General features: G+C 36.6%; 1 pseudogene across 1 annotated transcript; it reads left to right on the forward strand.

Moving 5' to 3' along the window:
- The first annotated feature begins 1,529 nt into the window (after positions 1 to 1,529).
- On the forward strand, positions 1,530 to 18,495 carry LOC306652578 (chromodomain-helicase-DNA-binding protein 1-like; annotated as a pseudogene). Its single transcript has 8 exons — positions 1,530 to 1,602; positions 2,681 to 2,788; positions 6,154 to 6,268; positions 7,135 to 7,287; positions 10,823 to 11,000; positions 15,406 to 15,558; positions 16,379 to 16,541; positions 18,296 to 18,495. The product of its transcript is annotated as a chromodomain-helicase-DNA-binding protein 1-like (transcript).
- Positions 18,496 to 19,051: the final 556 nt, after the last annotated feature.

Consider the following 19,051-nt stretch of genomic DNA (forward strand, 5'->3'; position numbering starts at 1 on the left):
CATTGTACTGCTCTGAGCTGGTGACTGGTTAAAACCTAATTAATGAGGACCTTACCTATTTTGTGAGACTGATTCAAGTTTTCCTCTTTTACAAGACTCTAATTCAGGGTCTACTTTCTCTGAAATTATACACCCACCCCATTCCATCTCATCCCTTCCTACTCTTCCCCACCATTATCCTTTCTTTCCTTAATTCGTATAGCATTTAGGATCCCACTCCAGCACTTGGCAAGCCCTACCTTAATCTACTGACTGGTTTATCAGTGTATGTTCACCTCATCAGTCCAGTTTTGTTGTTTAGAGCCACAAGGACAGACTCAGAATTGAGCATTTCTTTTATAATTGCCTGCTGGTACCTTGTGTTGAATCGACACATAATAAAGGCACAGCAAGCATTCGTTCTTATTAACCTGTGGGGTTTGATTTAAACTCAAGGGGTACTTGGAATAATCTTTTGTAGAAATGTGAGCTGGGCATCAGAAGACCAGAATTTCAAAATTGTCCCTTTAGGATGACTGCCCCAGATGTGGCCTGAACTAACCTAAAACTTCATATTTGGTGAAATTTTCCAATCTTTTGCAAGTTAAATAATTGCATGTATTACTGTGCTTAATTTTCTTTGACATATCTACTATGAGTGTGTTAGAGATGGAAAAGAGCTCATAAATACCTTCCATCCAAGTTTTTTAGTCACAGACCAAGAAAGGTCTTGTCCAAAGTCATATAGCTAGCAAATGTCATAGATGAGATAAGAATTGAGGTTCTCACCTTCAAGCTCAATGCTTTCCCCAAACTTTGGGTGAAAATCTGTCAGGAGTTCTCCCTAACTCTTGATCTTATCTTTATGGTAAGATTAAATTATGTTCATTTTTTTAAAAAGAATATTGTTTTGTCAACACTGTACTTCTTTGTTTAGGGAAATTTTAAAACAATATTTGATAACAAAGAGGTCTCAGCTTGATGTTTTTCTTAATGCATTATTTTGAATTCTTTCCACTCTTCACTATCTATATGTAAGTTTCCTCCTGTATCATAGGGGATTTCTTCTCTAAAGTTATGCTTCTCAGACTTTTCAAGATGATAATGACTTACACCCCCAAGTGGGGAATAGCAGTAGGTAGCTGACCACTGCTCTTTAGGATCTTGGGGAAGCAACTCTTGCCCTTTACTCTTCATGTGTTCATTTATTTTACTATTAAAGTGAAAGTTTATATTTTTTTTTATTGAGTGAAGTGACATTCCAGAAATAAGCTCCTTGGTTGCTCTAGAGCTTTCATAGTTCCTGGTGAATTGACACATGCCCTGATCATATCTCTGCTGTAGCTTTAAAACTGCTCTGAAGGATGCAGGTACATGTGGAGGCACTTTGTATTCTTGTGTTAAATATGTAGAGTTTCTGAGAAAGTTATTTGACATTTATATTTCGACTTTAGCATTTGACTTATAAAATTGTATTCTTTGATAAATTTTGTGTGAGGGTAAGTCATCCTAAATACTACTAGAGTTTCGCCTTTTATTTTCCTTGCCAGGGGCTATTGGGCTTACTTTTCCCCAAAATGACCCAGATGTTGGATATTCTCCAATACTATATGGATTACAGATGTGACTGCCCTGGGCCACCATATTACTGAAGGCTTTGTTTAGATTTAATAATCAAATATGTCCATGAAGACTAATAAGGGGTGTGGGAATGTTACATAGGAAAAAGGTTCATAAACATTATTCAGAACCAAAAGAAGATGAGGAGAGGGGATAGCACTATGTGAAGCAGATGTAATAATGTTGAGTATCTTCAAAAATGTATGATAAGTATCAGTGCCAGAAACTTTCAGTGTCTTGCAACATTCAGCTCAACACTTGTATACTTATTAAGGATTAGTTAGAAAATGAATATCAATAGTATAGAGATCCCACAAATCAAGCAGGGGGAGGTAGGACCAATTATTTCTATGGACAATAGGGAATGTAGCAATTACCTGAGAACTCTGTTTTATAGGTAATAAATTTGATGTGGGATAATGGGAAAAAGCTTAAACAGTGGATGATTTTTGAGCCTTTGGTAGATTATCAGCTGCAGAACTAAGAGTTTTAAAATTTAGTTCAGAGTGGTCTCTCAGATCCACTTGATGCCCTCTAAGTACTACAGTAATCTGGATACTTGCAGAAATGCCATTGGCACATTGAGGAATCTCCACTGCCAAAACATGATGAGTTTATAATTCCCCTTCCTGACCTGATGCATGGTGGTAAGTGGAGAGCCCGAAAGCTTCATTGAAAAGCAGATGCTTTTCAATGGGAAATCCGGCTCCTGAGTGCTTGTCTTACTGCTTGCCTAAGTAAGGATTGTGTCTCAGGAAATAGAAACTGCCATAGAGGGTGGATATTTAGGGTTGTCTAGGAATAATCAAAACTGAATGTTAACTCTGTTTTAAGTGCTAAAACTTTGGCTGCATGTGTTTTAAAAACCCAGGATAGAGTGTTTTGGTGAGTTTTTATGTAAAGTGTTGTATTGTCCCCTAAATTTAGATTTTTCCCATAGGATTTATTTAAAGTGGGGCCATGCCTGGATATGGAAAGGACAATATAGGCATTTGGTTTAGGAATGAATTGTTTTTTTTTTTTTTATTTTTTGAAAAGAGTTAAGATCTGTTTGTTTGTCGTTGTTCTTCTCTATGTAAAGGCTACAGCTTTGAGCATGTGGATGGTTCCATGAGAGAAGAGAGACACCTGGCTATAAAGAACTTTGGACAGCAGCCCAGTTTTATTTATCTCCTGAATACCAGGGCAGGTAAGCCACATAGGTATTGATGAAAGCAGACAAAGAAGGACTGGTGTAGTACTCTTACATCACAACAATTGGTACATTTTTTCATAATTCTCTGAAAGGTGAGGTTATTACAAAGGAGTATAATAAATCAAGGCAGTTGCCATAGTATAGTACTGGACTTCTACTTTGGAACTCTTTTCTGTCCAACCTATCTAAGCTGTGATGTCACAAAGAAGTGAGGTTGGAACCTGAGCTTATTGGAAAGTAATTCTGATCTGCTTTGATCTCTGACCTGGGAATGACCTGGATTTTTTTTTTTTTTTGTAATTTTGAGGAAGTTTTATTTATGTTCAGTGGAGGCAGCTCTCCTTCCCAGCTGTGAATTTGGAAAATAAGATAATCTCTTCGCTAGTTGCCCCTCCTCCACAAGTACCCCTGGAATAGTGTTGTATAGTTTAACAAACATTTTGTATTTAAAATGTGATCATAGTGAAACTGCCAGCTATTTGTAATTATTATGGCATTGTCCACATGACTTAAACCATAAATGTCATATGACATCTGTGGTGCTTTGTCAGTTATGGAGTGCTCTCATTTACTATTAAATAATTTGAAATCGGTTTTGGAAGATGCAATTATTCTTACATACTGAATCAAAAAGATCTTAAATTAATTTTGAATTCATAATCTGAGTCTCATTATTCTATTTTTTATAGACCTTAATTTGTATGGAATACATATAGAAATACAAAAAGAACATGTGTCCTTGATGAAAGAGAGATTAATACCTTTATGAAAAGAAAGTTCAGACTTATTTAGAAAGCATTTATTAAGTGCTTTTCATGATATGGGTATATAAAAACAGTGTTAGATATAATCCTTGAGCATAAGAAGATTATTTCTCCAGCATATCTTATCTGTCTAATAAACTCAATAATAAGATATAATCAGACTCCTTTGGCCTCAGTCTCTTCCAAGGTCATGTGCCACACCCTGCATCAGAGACATTCATTCAGTTGTCTCATGGTTAGTCTTAGGGAAAACTTGAAGGATCTGGTCAAATGCATTGTCAGGTTGGCAGAGGAATTCCATGTTTGTTTTAAAGATTTTACTATTTATGTTTAGAGAGCAGATGTATGAATCATCTAAAATTAGAAAGAAAGAAACCATTCATTCCATTCATCTCCCTGGAGGCCTTAGTAGATTATCTAGGATCTGAAGCAGTCCTGGATGTTAACTTTTCCAAACACTGATTGTCATATTTGCTATCACGTTTTTGCTATAGTTCTGCAGCATTTTCATTTAATGGGTTTCCTTCCAAATTTCAGGAGTTGAGGTTATTACCACATATTGCCAGCAGGTGGCAGTGATAGCTTATGACTATGTCCCAAACAACTAAATACAGCTTAAAATATTCCCTAGTAAAGAAGGGATGCACTAGCCAACTTCAACCAGAGGAAGATAACTTTTATGGAACACATTTTTAAATGAAATGATTGCCTAGATAGTAGTAGGATAGAGTGATTAAATGTTTCTGGACCTATGTGCAGTAGTACATGACTACAGTCCCAGTTACTCAGGAGGCTGAGGCAGAAGGATGGTGCGAGACCAGTTCAAGGCCAGTGAGGGCAACACAGCAGAATCCTGTCTCAAACACAGAAGTAATTACCACAGATTCTGGAATATGGGATGGAGTCCTGACTCTTTCATCTTCTAGTGGTGCAACTTCAAATAAGTCCCTTAATCTAGCTGTTTTTCCATTTCAGCTTCTGCAAAATGTGAATTATACCAGCAAAGATGAAGGGTTGTGAGGGTTAAAAGAGTTAATTTATGTAAAACTTTTTGAACAATGGTTGGTGAATAGTAATATAGAAGTATAACTGTCATTGTATATAATTTAGCATCTCTCAGTAGTCAGTCATTATTATTTCTTTAACCCAACTTTAATTTTATATGAAGGCTTTGAGAATGTTTCTTCCTGACTTGTCTTGAGATTCAGCTGGGAGTCAGTAGTCCTTAATGAAAGGAACCCTTCATTTAACTCTTGGAACAAGTCCTTTTAGGCTTGTTTCAGCAATGAGCTGTAACAACCCTTGGAAGAATGAATCTGTTATGTACTAGTTTTCACATTAATCAAAAAGAATGCTGTAATTTGCCTTCATAGTAGTCTAAATTTCTGTAACCCAAGGTACTTCCTTGACCCCTTTTCTGCACCACTGAATAAAGACCAGAAAGTTGTTGCATTGAGTGTTCTTGTCTTGAATTGATTTTATGATATTGTCTTTGATTAATGTGGAAAGCAATTCAGGAAGATGTGTTTAAGTGTTCTCTAGTCAGAGGCATGTATCATCCCCTCTTCTCATTAACTAGTGTCAGCATCTTCCTATCTTGTTGCTTGCAAGTGTGTTTAAGTACTTTTCCTAATGTGCATCGCAGACCTCTCCTTTTTTTACTTACATATATTAGTTGTAGATGGACACTGTTTTATTCAGTTTTTTGCCAATGTGACTAAAAGACCTGACCCAAACAACTGTAGAGGAGAAAAGTTTATTTGAGGGCTCATGGTTTCAGAGGTCTTAGTCCATAGAAGACTGATTTTATTCCTTGGGACTCAAGGTGAGGCTGAATATCATGATGAGAGTGTGTGGCAGAGGGAAGCAACTCACATCATGACCAGGAAGCAGAGGGAGACTCCACTCTCCATATATAGACTATATACCCCATATCTATGTCCCCAATGAACCAGTTCCTTCAGCCACATGGCACCTTCCTCTAATAACCATTCAGTTAATCCCATTAGGGATTTATTAACTTTTTAGTCCAAAGCTATAATCCAATCATTTCTCCTCCAAAACTTGCATTGTCTCACATGTGAGATTTTGGGGGACATCACATCTAAACCATAACACACAATATCTATATTTTGTTTATTTTTATGTGGTGCTGAAGATTGATCCCAGTGCCTCACACATGCTAGGTGAGCATTCTGTCACTGAGCAACAATGGCATCCCCCAGACCTCTCATTTTGGAGCTGTTTTCTGAAAGAGTATGTGTCCTTCTTCACAGATTTTTCTAAGCAAAATCCATTCAAAGTTTTCTAACATGGCTTCACAGCATTAAATTAAGCATCCTTTTCTGCCCCTTACCTCTCATTCTGTTATATTTGATAATTAAATTTTCCTGGGTCAGGCAACATAAGATGAGGTGGCACCTTTGACCACTCCAGGGCTCTGGAGTTGGGGGCAGAGATGTCAGGCAGAAGGAGGAAACCACTCAGGTGGACTGCTTTCAGGTGTTCAGTATGACCCAGTCTAACCTTGTGTCTGTTTTCCAGTTCCTTATTTGTGTGTTGCTGATCATGCTTCTTTTTTTGCATGCTTCTCAGGTGGAATTGGCATGAACTTAATAGCAGCAGATACTGTTATTTTTGTTGACAGTGATTTTAATCCTCAAAATTACTTACAAGCAGCTGCCAGAGTTCACCAAATTGGCCACAACAAGTGAGTGAGTTAGACATCTTCATTTTCCTGTTCTTTTGCTTGTAGTTCTGGATTGGGAAGCAAGGTGAAGAATGTAGTTCTGACAACAGTGTCATACTGAGAGTTGAGAATCTCTGGGTTTTAACCCCATTTTGGCACTGACTTGCAGAGTTGTATTCAGTGGGTCACATAATCAATTCAGTCTCACTTTGTTCTAAATAACGGTTAAAATGCAAAATGTTTAGAAGAAGCTTTTAGGCTTTAGTGAGAACCTCGCTCAGTTTAAAAATGGAGTGAAAGCTGGTATGGTGGCACATACCTGTAATCACAGCAACTTGGGTGTCTGAGGCAGGAGAATTGACACTTCAAGGCCAGCTTTGACAACTTACCAAAACCCTGTCTCAAAATAAAATATTTTGGGTTGTGGCTCAGTGGTAGAGCATTTTTCTAGCATGTGTGAGGCAGTGGGTTGAATTCTTAGCACCACATATAAATAAATGAATAAAATAAATGTCCATCAACCGCTAGAAAAAAAATTTAAATAAATAAATAAAAATAAAACTTTTTTTATATAAGCCTAGGGAGATAGCTCATTGGTAAAGCTCCCCTGGATTTGTTTCCCAGTACCATGAAAAGAAAAAAAAATGGGTTTAAGAGGTTGTAGAACTACCCTTTGACCTCAGAATAACATGCCTGCCAGGGGTTGTCCTTGGCTGTAGATGAAGTCCCAACTGTGGTCACTTCATCATCCTTTCCCTGACTCTTCTGGGACAGGTTCAGAGAGTAATTGAGGCCAGATCTCTTTAAAAAATGCTCAGGTCCAAATGAGCAATGTCCTTTGAATTGTTTCCTGAATATGGTCTATGGTCTCATTTGACTTATTACAGTGCTGTAAAAGTTATTTGACTGATTGCCTAAGACACTGTGGAAGAAGTAGTTTTTAGGAAAGCAGCTTCCAAACTGCAGTTCACCAACATGATCATAGAAAGAGGCCATTTTACTCTTGAGGCCAGGAACTTTAGACTGATGCTGACCTCCAGGTAAAATATGTTGTTCTTTTCTTTAAAGTCCAATAATTTACAATCAGTACTCTCTGTGGATGTGAATGCAAATAAAAAGTATCATCATTAACCACCCTTTGTCTCCAGTTACAAATTAGTTTGTTAGCCTAATTTATACCCACTCAGTACATACTACATGCAAGGTGCCATAGAAGCTAAATGAGTGTGGCATGTAAAGGCAGAGAAAATAGAATAATGAGAATGGACTTTAAACCATCAAACTTGGATTCTGATTTATACCTTATCACTTACTGGATATATGACTTTAAGCTGGTAACTTAACATCAGGGATATAATCTCTTTGGGGTTTCTAAAAATGAGTATGCCACTAGTTATCTCAGAGAGAATTTGTTTGGGTTTTTTGTTTGTTTGTTTGTTTGTTTTTAAAGAAGAACTTGACTTAATCAGTAATGATTAATTCCATACCTCCTCCTTAATCCCAGACCCTTTGTTCAATGACACAGTACTGATTCCATACCCAGAGGAGGGTGAATAAGACTGGGAATTCAAAATTATACTATAGGATATATGGATGGAAGAACTAGGATTATTTTCTTGAGGAAACAAAAATTAGATAGGAGTCAAATGCTGACTTGGAAGATTCTAGAGAGAGCTCCCTTTTAGAAAAAGACTTAAAGTTAATCTATAGCAGCAGCTTTTGGGTTAAAATTAGAACCCATATTATAATATACCCCAGGTACTTTTGAGGGATTAAGTACAGAGAGATCAATCCCTAGGATTCTGAAATGATTTAGGCATGAAGTAATAAATGGCCAAAAAGGGCAGTAGCTATGGGAAGATCTGCTGTAGGAAACACTGCAGAGAAAAAATGACAGGACTTGACTGTTGTTTTGAGGCAGGGAGTGAGAGAGATAACAAATTCAAAGAGGACTTCAAGGCTTTAAGCCTGAATGATGAGAACAGATTATAGGAAGATAGGTGGTAAAGTGTTAGGAAGGTGAAAATAATGTAGGCTTTCATCAACAGGATTTGTAGTAAAAATCAATGTAAATTAGAGGAAGACTCAGAAAAGTAAGGGATATCATTGAGAAAAATTTGCAAGAATTTAAAAGACCAACTATCAAACAAAAAATTCAAGAGGTAGGTAAAATGGGAAAAATCACATGGAATTATAAGAAGAATTATCAAGTTTACAATTATCCCAAGTGTGGCTTAAAAAACAGCAGTTTTATCTCACACATACCTGTATCTTTGCACATCAGCATTGCAGACAGGGATTGGTGCTATTTTTGTTAGGAAGTCATTGACTTGCAGAAAAGGTTCACAGTGTTTTGGGTACTAGAATCTGAAAGAGGAACCCTAGATTTTGTTTATTTGCTTGGTTTTTGTTTACCTTAGGGAGTAACTGGAGTCTGGCTTTTTCTATATTTTTAGTCTTCTGCATACTCATCTGTCATGATGGCAGGGTGGCTGTGCATTTTGTTTTCACACTATTGAAGAGGCAATTACAAATGTAAGCTAAAAGCTTGAGAGAGAGGTAGGAATATACTGTAGATGTCTAAATACATTTCTTCACAGGACCTTGAGAGATGAGTTCACTGTGGCCTGTAGTGAAAGTGCACATATTGCGAGTTATAGGAGATGAGGTCTCAGATGCTCAAACTTTTCCCCAGTGGAGGGAGCTCCAGGCATTCAATTAGGGGTTTACCTCTGATGTGAAATGCACAGGCACAACTCCTTGCTGTGGGCCAATATAGAGTACTGGCTGTGGGAGAGGACTTTGTTGGGACTACCTGCCCAGGCCAGGGGCAAAAAATTTCATTCTGGTTCTGTATGATTTCTTTCCTCCCCATCTAGACAGTGAGTTATTTATGGTTGCCAAGGACAAGGATAATAACACACTGCCTTGTCTCAAAAGAAAGCAGGTCATTTTTTAAATTATTAAAGAATCTAATAGTAAAAGCCATGGTTCTGGTTTGATAAATCTAAGCAGTGTAGAGTTTTGAAGTCCTGAAAAAGGAAAGCAGGTTCCTTATCATGCAAGGAGTACACAACAGAAAGAGAGGGACAGATATAGATGTAGTGAACATTTATTGAATGCTTACTGTGTACTAAGCATTGTCTGAGGTGTACTTTTTCCAGTTGTTTCATGGTGAAGAATAACAGAAGAATGATATAGACACTGTCTTTATCCCCATTTTAAGAAATTTTTCAAACGTCATTCAGATTCATGACTGTAATCCAAGCACTCTGTAACTTCCAACTATATACTCTTAATTACTATAATATACTGGTTTTCATTTTTTAAAAAAAGTGAGTTTCTTAAAAACACATTGTGAGTACTCAATAGCAAGGAAAGCTAGGAGACTTAAGTCAAAGGGAGTGGAAGGGAGGATCCCAGTATGAACTGAGCTTCATCATAAATACTTGGCTTTCTTCTGTTTTGGTTACTAAATGCCAAAGGTGTTTGCCTTGATATATATATATATATATATATATATATAAATGTGCACATACACAGACATATACATAAATATGTATATAGATTACTTACATTAATATATATATCTATATATATATAAATATATATATATATATATATATATACACACACACACACACACACATACATACCTATCAAGGCTAAATATAAATATATCCAAGTGTGTTCTTGCTTAGTTTTGATGTCAGGTGTTTTCAAGCTATAGGACTTTAAGTTTCCAAGTTACTAAATAGACAGTATAGAGATAACTAAACAAAACTAAAAGGGCAAAATGCAAATGAGGGCCCATCATGTGGATCAAAATTGTTTCAGAATTCTTAAGAGATAGTGCTTAGGGAGGTGTAAATTTGGAAGGAGCAAGTGAAAGCCAGGTAGTACTATCTAAACTTTCTGGGTGGTTCTTGTAGCCTTAGGAAATAGGAGACGCATCCCCTAGAGAGGAGTGAGAGGAAAAGGCAGGATAGGGAGTGCACAGGACTATCCAAGGAGATTGAAATTCAGAAAGAGCCTTGGTGATCAGGATTGTTATGGTTTTCCCAAGGTGGGTTCCATAAAGTACTGTGGTAGAAAAGCAACTTGGCAAAGGAAAGAAGTCAGCTTATTGTGAGGCAAGGTATTGAGTGGCACCTTCTCTTTCTATGAAGTTTGACAGTGGGAGAGGTAGGAAGGTAGCTAATAGGGTCTCTGATTTTTCTCAGGACTACTGGAAGTACCTGTAAAAAAATGCTGGCGAGAGGTGCTACAGAAGATGCAGTAAATCATTTTATTCTTACTGTCCCCCCTAAAATAAAAGAAATTAGGGGCTAATTTTTTTTTTATTGCAGTTATAGATAATTATCAAAATCAATAGTTCTGGTCATCATTTATCAACTTTCTGCTTATTCCTCCTCTAACCCCACAGTAGCTTGGTTGAAGTCATCTTCCATGGGAGAGAAGAAAGTTCACAAGGGAAGGAATGTTCTTGGTGTCACTTAGACACTCAGTAGATCACCACATCCTGATCTTTGTTTTTATGAGAAGTAACTGGATTTTTTGTTTTCTCCATTAAAGTTGAGTGAAATACTCAAATTTGGCTTGGATAAACTGCTGTCTACTGAAGGTAGCACCATGGGTGAGATAGACATGGAGTCCATCCTGGGAGAGACAAAAAATGGCCAGTGGGTCTCTGATGCCTTGCCTGCAGCTGGAGAAGAGAGCAGAGAGCAGGGGGAAGGAAATGAGTTGGGGGGTAGGGTGAGCAAATGGCCCAGTCACCTCAAGCTAGTGCATGAGTGATATGCATTACAATAGGAAGTCCTGCATTCTACTCCCTGGGACCTCTTTTTCCTACCCAGCCTTACTGTCATCTTGAGAATATTCTTTAGGCTTCTTGATCCAAGAAATTGAAAATATATCTGTCTCTTCTCTTGTGGATAAACTTTGAATCCAAGTCATGATATGAATGCTTATGGTCCTGTCATCAAGGGTTAAATTTGTAGCTTTTCTCTCTTGATGCAGACATCTTATCTGGTCTTTATTGGAGAAGCATGTCATCTTTATGATCATGTTCTGCACAGTGATTCCTTTTCTTGATAGTAATTTTTTTTTAAATTGTAGCTAATATTTACGGGCATTTATTGGGGGTTCATCAACAGTGCCACCAACTATGTCATGTGCTTTATATCTTTTTTCCATTTAAACTTCATAAGATCCATGAGGTGTAGATCATTTTGTCTTCCTTTTTCTTTTCTCTCCAAATTTGGTTAAAATATTTATCTTTTTTTAAAAGTATTTTTTTGTAGTTGTAGATGGACATTATGTCTTAATTTTGTTTATTTACTTTTTTAATGCAGTGCTAAGGATCAAAACCAATGCCTCACACATGCTAGGAAAATGCTCAGCTACTAAGCTAGACCCTAGCCCCAATATTTATCTTTTTATCCTTTTCTATTCTGAAATTTTTGAAATTTGGATTTGAAGGGATTTTGGTATTTATTTCTGTCTTTTCACATAGCAGCTTTGTATCATGCTTCCTAATATTGCATAATTTTTAAAATGACTGTTTTCCTGTATCAGCAGCAATAGGGAGTCAATATGGTTTGGAGTGAGAGGGTTCATACTGAGCTTCTTAATTCAAGAGTTTCTTCTAGCTGAGCATGGTGGCACATGTCTGTAATCCCAGTGGCTCAGAAGACAGAGGCAGGAGGATCCAAGTTCAAAGCCAGCCTCAGCAAAAGCAAGGCACTAAACTACTCAGTGAGACCCTGTGTCTAAGTAAAATACAAAATAGGGCTGGGGATCTGACTCAGAGGCTGAGTGCCCCTGATTTCAATCCCAGAACTCCTAACTCCCCCAAAAAGGGTCCGTTCTCCAACCAATACAGAGAAGCGCCATGGTTTTGGTAAGTGGTGCTTCCTTTACTGGTAGGGAGTGGGCTGGGAAAGGCTTTTGGTTTTATCATTCTCAATTTTTACTACTTGCTTCCTTTTTTCTCTTTGCCATAAAATTGTCAAAGTTTGCCTCCCTTTCCACCCTTACCTCTTTCTCACCTACAATCTGTACTTCCTCAAATTTTTGACTGCATTTACTTTCTGGCGCTTCCCTTTCGATTCCTTAGTAGCCACTGGTGTGATCTACCAGGACTGGGACCCATTCTCATTGTTTTCCCATTTGGAGTGTGATTCTCATTTTGGAGAATAAATTTTCTCTCTCTGGCACAACTGGAACCCCACTCTCCTTTCTCCTATGCAATCTCTGTTTGTCTACCCAGATGAGTGAGCACTTCAGAGCTGGCTCATCTCGTTTGGGATGTTCATTTCTCTTTTTACCTGCAAATGGAAGTTTAAGTAGTTTCTGATTCCTAATTTTGTAGAAGGCTTAGGTTACGGGTGGATTCATTATTCTTGTTAATTGGTGTGATTTTTATAGGATATATGAAGGATTCAAAATTCAGGTGACTGGCATTATTTTAGAGAACACTTTTCTTTTTTACTTTTCTTGTGTTTTATATTTAAAAAATTTTTACAATAGTACCATATTTATATTCAAGAACTCTTTCTTGTTCTCTGCTTGTTGTTTGTATCCTGTTCTCATTTCAAGGATGTAATATCCTCACTGAGGTCATTTATTATAGCTTTTTAAAATATATCCTAGGGAGAATATTTATTATGTCTTTTCAAAAATGTTTCCCTGCCCACTGTATTGTCTCTTTTTCTCCATGTGCTTCCTTCCTCTATTTGCTTCTCCTTATTCCTCTTCTTTTTTTCAAAAAGAATCCCTTGTTCTTATTAGCAGTTTTCCTGAAACATCTGGTGTCCTGTGACTGTCTGATCAGGGTGCTGGTGAAATGCCCCAAAGCTGACAGATAGCTCTGTCAGCTAGCAGCACTGGTTGGCAAGTCATCTTTTGCACTGGGGGAGTCTTTCCAGACACCCATATTTGAAGACATCACTAGACAACTCATTTTATCCTTAGAAGAGTCCTCTTTTATCATCCTTGGAAGATAAACCATTATGGCAAAATTGTTTAAATTGAAAAGACAGAGATCCAAGAGCTCATGGTGCTCCCATTATTTGGTGTGGATCCCTTCAGTTTCCCCACACTGTGGTGCCCTGTAAGGACCATGAGTCATAGGATTTTGGAGTATTGAGAGGGTTTCTATTCTTCTAGCTAGTCCCAGCTGGATACCTGTGTTTTGGTTCCACAGCTCTTCTTATACTCTTTTTATTTTCCAAAGAGTTTGTGAACATTTTAACACACCATTGCCTCATATAACTTTTTAGTAGTCCATTTATTGTCACTTAGCTGTTTCAGGTGAGAGAAAAAATAAATGTGTGTGGTCATATTTTTAAGTTATATTTGATGACCTTAGCATCAAGTTTACACTCTTTTCTGTAGTCATTTATATTAATTTAATTTTATTTGCTAGAACAAAATAAAATTGCAGTGCTTTTAAAAGATGATTGTATATCTTCACCTGCCTAAAAAAAGCTATTTTTTCCAGACAACCTAACTGCAAAAAATTCTCCAGTTTGATTAAAATCTGGAATGCCATCTACAATGACCATGTCTTGGTTCTCTTTGTGATAAATGGTTCCTCTGGCAGGATATAGATGAGGGTCAAGACCTGTGGGCTCCAGCTGCCTAATAGAAAGAGACTGAAGACCTGGACCATCATTAAAAATATTGTAAATAAACATTAAAGAGTAGTAATTAGAGCAGCCCAATAAAATTTAAGTAAAAATTAAGGTTGCTTTATCTTTAATGTTAATTTTTTTAAAAAAGAACATTTACATGGTAAATTGAGAATTTCATGCAGTTTGATGCTATATATGTTGATCATATTTGATACATATCAGCTCTTTATTTTTTCCACTTGTTGATAGAGTGCCTCACTGAAAGCCCCCTGTTGATTTAAGTAGAAAATGACAATTAGTACTACAACTGGTTAGATTTGGGTACAAGTGTGAAGCAATTGATCTCTTGAGAATGAAAATATTTTGCTTTCATACTCTCTAGGGAAAACATACTTAGTGTTGATTTCATAATGCTGTGAAAATACATTACTTGGTAACATGTGCTATTAAATACACTTCACTTTTGAATCATTATCTTACCTATCTGTGGTTTCTGGCCTTGGTTGTTTATCACTTGATTCATGACCTTGGCAGATCACCCAACCTCTTTGGGCCTTTGTGTCTTCATCTGTAAAGTAGTGCTATTAATGTCTTCTTTAATCTTTTACACAGCTGCAAAAATCAAATGTGGTAATAGATGTGAAAATGTTCTTTTAGCACAAAGTGCTACTTAAGAGTACTATATCAGCTGGTGGTGTCACTCAGTGGTGGAGCTCTTACCTAGTAAGTGTGAGTCCCTGGGTTTGATCCCAAAGTACTGCAAAAAATAAGGAAAAAATCATACTATTGTCCTTGTTGTTTCATCATAATTATTTGCAAGACTGTTTTCTCTCTACTTTTCTATACACACTAATCTACTGAAAAGAACATACTGATCTTAGAATCAGAAAAACCTACCTTGTTCATTTTGTAGCAGAGAGAATTAAGGAACACTTTAATCCCTGTGGGAATCTCAGTTTCCTCTTTCATAAGTGGGGTTAGTTATACCAGAATTGAGGTAAGAAAAATGAAGATTCTTTGTGAGATCTACAGAGAATATTATAAATCTAAGGAATCATTTTTTTGATTTTTTAAAATGTTATCATAGATTTGCCCCTTGTTCCTTTACGATTATAGAAAAAGGAAAAAAGAGTTGAGTATTAAAAGTGTGTTTGGACTAAAAATGTTGAGATTTTATTAGGGGATCTTAAAAGTGAGTGAGATTTGCACTGGGAATATTTGTGGAATGAATGAATGATTAGAGACTCAGCAGTGAGAGGGATTCAACAGAGATTCCAACAACAAGTAGGGTGGACCAAAAGGGTTTAAGCCAATGCTCTGTCCTTTGAAAAATGAACATGTATAAAACTCAAAGTCATCAATATTGGTACATCAGGAAATGAAATGCCTTCATCACAAGCTGGTCTTCACCCATTTAGAGTATGGGCTATTCTCCTATTCACCTAGTTATTGCTTTGAATAGCATTAACCTATATTTCAATGTCTTAACGTTTCTCACTTTGTGTTTTGTATTCTTAGAGAATCATATGTATTTATTTGATGGTAAAGATTATTCTAAAGAGCACAGTAAGGAAGACAGAAAATCCTTTGTACCACTGGTGAATCTTCGGAAAATTCTTTTGGAAAAAAAATAAAAGGCAAGAGGGCCAGTTACTCCAAAGTAAAGGCAGTGTAAGTGCTGTTAATTTGTGTGAGATCATAAATTCTTCCAAACTTTCTTTCTATAAAAGAACCAAAAATTAATGCAGTATCATTTTTTTTTTCTCTTAGGATGATTTAAGAAATAAGTGTCTCTTGAAATGTAACAAATTAACTGAACACTAGTATAAAAGCTATGTAAAAATCTACAATAAAAATCACTAAAAAGGTGAGTATATTATACAATTTAGAGTAGGTAAAAGCAGCCCATCCCTCTTCTAAGCCACCCCTAAAGGGATCACCATATTAAATCAAAGTACCATATCCTGTTTTTGATAATCATGATTCTGTTTCATTAAGAGATGATGGCAATTACAAATGATATATGTAATGTTCGCAGTGTTTGGTGCTTAAAATGTTCTTTCTAAATGTTATCTATCATTAAGATAATCATGCTAAAATACTCTATTAAAATAAATTATACATTTATAGAAAGTTTTATGTTAAAATTGTTTAACTTTAAATGGTATCCTACAGTGTATGCTTTCAATCAAGGAAAAAATATGTATTTTGAATTACCTTATTGCTAATGAAATGAATCAAAATGACTGTACTATCCATGCCAGTACTTTGATTGAACTTAGAACATAGTGGCCACCATGCCAATGAAATTCATAATATGAACAGTAAATTGAAGTGTCTTCCTGCCAGTGTCCACCACACAGGGATGCAGTGTTTTGTGAAAGCCTAAGCATGTTGTCTCTATTGAGAGTCTGCTTTGGGGATGAATGAAACTCATAGAGGAACAGGAAGTTCCTGACCTTCCTGGCTTTGGATCTTGTCCTTCCTACAGGTTCTTATTCCAGGCCTCTTGGAGGAGTCTACCAAAAGGAAGAGTATTCTGAGCCCAGAAGAAATGGAGGAAAGACAGAAAAAAGACAAGAAGCAGCAGCCAAGAGAAAGACACTGATAGAGGAAAAGAATAGGGAAAAGGAAGAAGCTGAACATAAGAAAAAGTATGTCTAGAGAGAACTGTCATTTCCAGTGACATAGATATTTTGGTCTCCCCCACTAGAATCACTTAAAAATTCAAAAACCTATCAATCTGCTAGTTCCTGTTGGTAACAGAATACTTTTTTTTTTTTTTTGGACTAGTGTTTGAACCCAGGGGCACTCTACCACTGATCTATGTCCCCAGTCCTTTTTATTTTTTATTTAGAACAGGGTCTCACTAAGTTGTTTACCTGGCCTCCAACTTGTGATCCTCCTGCCTTAGCTTCCTGAGTAGCTAGGATCGCAAGTTTGCACCACAACACCCAGCTCCACAGAACACTTTTTTAAATGATTCACCTTTAACATTTAGTCTAATTTAGTGAGAAGTCTTAAGTGCCTAAAGCAGAGAAGACACATTCTATTTAAACAAGAAATTTTAGAGGTTTTATTGTAGACAATGAGGAATCATTTATTTGAACAGTCCCTTTTAGTCATGTTCTTAAAAACAGGGACGTTTGGTGGATGCTCATTATTGAAGTGTAATCAGGAGAAAGGCTAATCGGTAAAGCTTGTTTATTTACAAATGAGCAAAAATCTTTGCCAGAGTCCAGTCCTAGCAGGGGTCGGGGGTCCTAGGTGGATAGGAGGCTTCAGCACAGTGGAGAAACAGCACACAGAGACACCAAGTGTTCTGAGGCTGAATCTGAATCTTTATTTTTCTGCCAGTCTTTTTATAGATATTTTTCTTTAGTAATGATTATATCATTTTATGGTTAGTTTAAAAATAAGAAAAACCTTCAAAAGTACAATCTATACTTCTTTTCAAAGTACACATTCTCTCTCTATGACAGTTCAGACCAAATCAACCTTATTTCCCAGCTAGATTAAAACAATCAGTCTCCCAGGTAAACTGAAACAAACTTGTATCCCAGCTAAACTGAGGGTACCATGATGTGTCAGCCTTCAATCTTCAGAACAAACACATCACTATATTTTCTGAGAAACCACCCCCACCATGAATTCCAGTGTTTAATAGTGAAAAGTTTTTACTATTATTGAAGGGCAAAGAAATCAATTTATGGTTAATATTTAGTCTATTCTAATTTTATATAATGGCAGACTACAATCTTATTCTCATTCTCAAAGAATTAGACTAAACATAGGAAAAGCACAAGTTATATTTATGACTAACCTAAATGTTTTCATTATGTAAAGTATCTCCGGAATCAACTATTAAAACTAGGAAAGCAACAAAAGCCAAACATGCATCCAAGCTCAGAGGAATGCTTCTTTATCCATCTATTATTATACTAAAGCAATCACAGTATCCTTTAATCTCGAACACAGCTACAATTGTTTATTTTCATATATTTATCTATGTATTACTGCTAAAATTTCAGTGGACACTATTTTGTGTCCCATAACAATAAAACCTTCTCAATGTTTTCCAATAAGTTTCTAATGATATATTGATTATTAATAATAAAAAGCAATTACAGATGGAGACATGCCACGCCTATGGCCCCCAAGAGGGAGGATGGTCAACAGAATCATGTCAAGTGTCGAGTCCTCTATTTCAACAGAACATGTCAAGTGTTGGATCCTCTACTCCAACAGAACCATGTCAAATGTTGGAGTGGCAGGAAATAGACATGGCAAAACTTCAATCAGGGTGAGTTTCTAATTACATTTTACTTGGTAGTTATTTTTTGTGAATAGCAGTGCAAAATGTGCTCTGAGGAGAGGTTAATTTTCTTTTCTCTCTGTTCAGTTAAAGGATGGCTTGGTGGGAGTCCAACAATTACCAGTCCTTCTGCTTGCCCTCTGAGAAGAGCGAGTCTGAGGACCTTGAGGATAGGGAAGATGAGAGTGCTTCCTAACTGGGTTACAATGACCCAGACTCAACATCCATCAAGTATGTTAGTGGTGATATCACGTACCCTCAGGCAGTGACAGTGGATGTTCTCATGGTGCACTGTATATGTATAAGAAATGGTGTGGGACACGGAGTGTGCCTCAGTCTTTATGATACCAAGAAATGGAGAGGATGAGTCTAAATCATGACTTAAGTGTGCTGGCCCTGTGCAATGTCATATGGTCAAGAAATCAGGAATTGTAGAATCAGTAGACATGAATTTGACTCTTGGCTCTTTGGTTTACCTCATTGAATTACCTACTTTTCCTAATCATGAACTTCCTAATCTATATTAATGAGATAATATCTGTCTTATCCTCTGCATAATATTTTTATTTATTTTTATTGTAAACAAATGGGATATATTTTGTTTCTGTTTGTACATGGAGTGACATCATACAATTTGCATAATCATACATTCACATAGGGTAATGAGGTTTGATTCATTCTGTTATTTTTTCTTCCCCCCTCCCCTCCCACCCCTCTTTTCCCTCTATACAGTCCCTCATTCCTCCATTTTTGCCCCCCTCCCACCCCCCATTATGTGTCATTATATTCTCCAATTTCATCCATTTGCCTGCAAACACCATAATTTTAATCTTCTTTATAGCTGAGTAA

Source organism: Sciurus vulgaris (genome assembly GCF_902686455.1).
Source record: "Sciurus vulgaris genome assembly, contig: HiC_scaffold_293_arrow_ctg1, whole genome shotgun sequence".
NCBI classification, from domain to species: domain Eukaryota; kingdom Metazoa; phylum Chordata; class Mammalia; order Rodentia; family Sciuridae; genus Sciurus; species Sciurus vulgaris.